The sequence below is a fragment of the Diaphorina citri genome, unplaced genomic scaffold, assembly GCF_000475195.1.
Source record: "Diaphorina citri unplaced genomic scaffold, Diaci psyllid genome assembly version 1.1 scaffold5028, whole genome shotgun sequence".
NCBI classification, from domain to species: Eukaryota; Metazoa; Arthropoda; class Insecta; order Hemiptera; family Psyllidae; genus Diaphorina; species Diaphorina citri.
In genome coordinates this window covers 1-4,271 of record NW_007382407.1, presented here as the reverse complement: position 1 = coordinate 4,271, position 4,271 = coordinate 1, and positions in this window count along the sequence as shown.

The window sequence follows — 4,271 nt, the reverse complement described above, 5'->3', positions numbered from 1 at the left end:
ATTTCTACTTTTATCCATTGTAATTAGGTCCCCTAGCTCTCTAGCCTAGCACAGATTTTGTTACCACAGTCAAAAGTTTTGGAGCAAGGTCAGGGTTACTTTGAAAAAAATACAAAAATGGCGGATATCTCCGTTATTCTGGGGATTTGAAAAGTGGTCGAGGGGATTTTTTGTCCTGTTGACCTGTAGGTATTGCCCAGTGATGTCGGGTTGACATCGATTACTGCAACACCCTGCTATCTCATCAGTGCTTACCTTCTATCTTGGTCTTATCTATCTACTAGTACTCTTATCAGACATCTCAAATGTTCTTTTCTTCTCTAGTGTCAAATCTTGCACACGTACAAAAGTAGACTTCAGCCATTGGTTCGGTGTGTGTGATCCCATGTCAGTCTGTACGTCTGAGACAAAATATCCGAAACGGTAAGACTTGAGACTTGAAATTTGATATGTAGAATGCCCAATATGTGCAAGATGCGATACGATTCACATTTTGGTTCAGATCGGTACAACGGTTGGCGACATTTTACGCTTTTTGCTTTTGTTCGGTGTATTTAACAATAACGGGACGGTATGAGTCTAGAGAATTGAATTGGTATGAAGTTTACAAATGTGACAAGGGTGCAACTCAAATTTGGTTGAGATAAGTGCTGCTGTTGGCGGTCAGTATTGACCTGATTTCTTACGTCTGACGTTTTTTTTGACGGTTTTCAGTATAATCTATACTTCAGGCAGATATTTGGCTGAAGGTCTCGCTATAAGATCAGAGAACACCCAATGAAGCATCATTCACTAGGACCTCTGGACTAAGTCGTGCTGGAGTTGTATCTGATCCTTCACTTTATTAGTATAGTAATGTTAAATAATGAATGACGGACTAAATAACAAGTAAATAGTACGTGTACGAGACAAAACTAGTCACGAGACCAATAGAAGGAGTTGGTTCTATTAAATTGTGATTTAACAGTGTACACTATTTTCTGAAGAGAAGACTAAAGCAGTCGGTCACAGAGCAGTACTTCATACTCTTAGTGATTAGTCAACCTAGGTAGGATAGGTTATGTGACGAGTGATCGTATATATTATCAGCTTCGGCGCCCCCATCTCTATGAATATTCATTCCATCTGTTCCTGTCCTTAGCTCATTTTGACTGTACGAGTATTAGCGTAGTTAGGCGGAAAAGTGTTCATCGATCCTCTGCATCATTTTTCGGTCTAATTTCTTCTCATTGCTCCTTAACCTCTCCTCTTCTTTTGAATTTTTACGTTTCCCAAAAATTGAATCTCGTTTTTGACCATGTGATCTATCTGTCTTCTCTTCTTTCGAAATTCAGTTAGAACCTGCCCAACCAACTTTTTAAGTTTCACACATTCACTTTGCCACTCTCCTTCATGTCTCTGACCCAGTTTTTCACGTACCTTGTTTGACTCGCTGCCATATATTCCTATTTAGTCCGTCCTTCTTTCTTATATTCAAATAGTAAGTTTACATATAATCGTGGTTGGTGAACATCATACGACTTTCCGTCATTCCTGAAATTTTGAAGTGATTGCTATTGTTGGGTGTTTGTTGTTGATTTAGAGCGCGAAACCTGTTTTACAATGATCTCTTAACGGTTAGTTGATATATGATCTGCCTGGAAATACCTTCAAAAAAACCAGGTCAATAAACCGAACCAATAAGCCAGGTCATATACTTCAAGTGCAACCCAGTGAGCTTGATTATTACATGAATAAAGTCGTTTTGAGTTGCCACTCTTTTGTACACATTAAAACTTTGAGTAGAACTACATACCAAATCTGAAGATGATGTAGCGATATTTCTCAATTTCCGTTGGAGATGATGATTTATGTTAAATAACCTCACACCGAAAACTTAGAAGATGTTTTAAAGGCGTTGATGAATAACTGTGACCTGAAACATGAATGTATGGAAACATTTACCTTCAACAAACCTGGACAGGTAGAAGGCCAGGATTCAAAAATTTCCTCAATCAGGTAATTAAACAAGCCAAATTATGTAATTTCAATGCAAATCATGCAAAACAAGCTATGTTGACCGTATGACAAGAGATAGATTAGTCATAGGTATCCTTGACTCTTCTACTGCTCGTCAAGAGCCTATTACGTGTGCAAGATTTGACACTAGAGAAAGCAAAAGAAATTTGCCTGTCTGTAGAGTCTAGTAAGATAAATAAGACCAAGATAGAAGGTAAGCTTGGTGAGACAGAAGGGAGTTCTGATAATGTTGATTTCTTGCAACATAGATTTAATAAATTGTTGCCTAGACAACCTGATTTGCAAAGATACAAGAGATATCAGAAACCTAATTATTCTTATCAGAAACCAAATGCTTCTCAAAACAGTGGTAATAGACCTTTAGGTTCCAATCCTGGTCTCAATCGCGGTTCTAACTTGCGTAACAATCAAGTTCTCTTTTGTAAAAATTGTAACCGACGAGGACATTCTATTGAAACTTGTAGAAATATTCGTGAAATAAATGATGATGTGGATGATGATAATAATAATACAATGTGCTACTATGAAGAAGAGTCGTGTGAGATATTGTCTAATGATGAAGTTGTTGACAGTGTTGAGTTTTTAGGCCATCTCTATGTCGATTCTGTGTCTGACAATGCAGTGAACATTCCTATTCTTATGAACAGTACATTGAATGTTATTTTCAAGATTGACACTGGCGCAGGCGTTTCAGTTATTCCTAAACATGTTTTATCACAATTAAAAGTTCCTCTTTTAAAAACAGACAAAATGTTGTTTGGCCCTAATAAACAAATGTTGAATTGTTTGGGAAAAATTTCAACCATGTTACGGTACAAGGACTATGAAGTTCTGGAAGAATTGTTTGTTGTTGATTCTTTAAACCAACCTTTGTTGGGTATGCCTGCCATAAACAAGCTGAAGTTGGTAACATTTAACATTGACAATGTTACTCATAGCATATTATCTAAGTATCCTCACTTGTTTCAAAACATTGGCAGAATGAAAACAAACTATGAAATGAAATTGACTTCTAATGCGGTACCGTTTTCTATTACAACTCCTAGAAAAATTCCTCTTACACTTAGGAGTAAAGTGAAGGAAGCACTTGACAAAATGCTTAAAAATAATATTATTCGGGAAGTTGTTGAGCCCACACCTTGGTGTTTCGGTCTTGTAGTTGTACCTAAACCAAATGGAGACGTGCGCTTGTGTGTTGATTATACACCAATGAATAAATATGTTGAGAGAGAAAGACTTCAACTGCCTAGTGTAGATGAAACACTTGGCCAACTTGCCAATGGTAAAGTGTTCAGTAAACTTGATGCTAATTGTGGGTTTTGGCAAATGCCTCTGGAGGAAAGCTCCATTCCTTTAACGACTTTCTTGACTCCCTTTGCTAGATATGCCTTCAATGTTTTACCATTTGGAATCTCTAGTGCTCCTGAAGTATTCCACAAAAAGATCATGAATATTGTGAAAGGGATTCCTGGCGTGGTCTGTATGATGGACGACATTCTGGTCTTTGGTGAAAGTAAGGAGGAACATGACGCAAGATTGAAAAATGTATTAGATCGACTCACTGAAGAAAATGTGACTTTAAACAAGGATAAGTGTGTATTTGCTGTTTCGTCTATTAAGTTCTTGGGACATATGATATCGGCAGACGGCATTAGAAGTGACGTGGATAAGGTAATGGCAATTATAAAATATTCTCCCCCGGGAAGTGTTTCACAAGTGCGTCAATTTCTGGGGATGGTCAATCAACTATCAAAATTTATTCCAAACTTAGCTGAACTGACCCTTCCAATCAGGGATTTATTATTAAAAGACAGTTCCTTTGTATGGGGAATAAAACAAGTGGAAGCATTTGAAAAGCTAAAAAATATCATAAGTAGTACCCCTGTGTTGACTCATTATGATCCTAATAAAGAACTCAGGATCTCAGCGGATGCTTCATCAATTGGATTAGGTTCTGTTCTAGAGCAATTAGAAGACAATACATGGAAACCGGTGGCGTATGCAAGCAAAGCTTTAACACCTTCTGAGAAGTCCCTGGCCCAAATCGAAAAGGAGGCATTGGCTTTGACCTGGGCATGTGAAAAATTTAGGTCCTATGTGATTGGAAAAAGTTTCAAACTACTGACTGACCATAAGCCATTGATTAAAATCTTAACTGATAAACCTGTTAATGAGTTGTCCCCTAGACTTCAAAGACTGCGACTCAGATTGATGTATTATGATTTCACTGTGCAACATATTTCTGGGAAAAT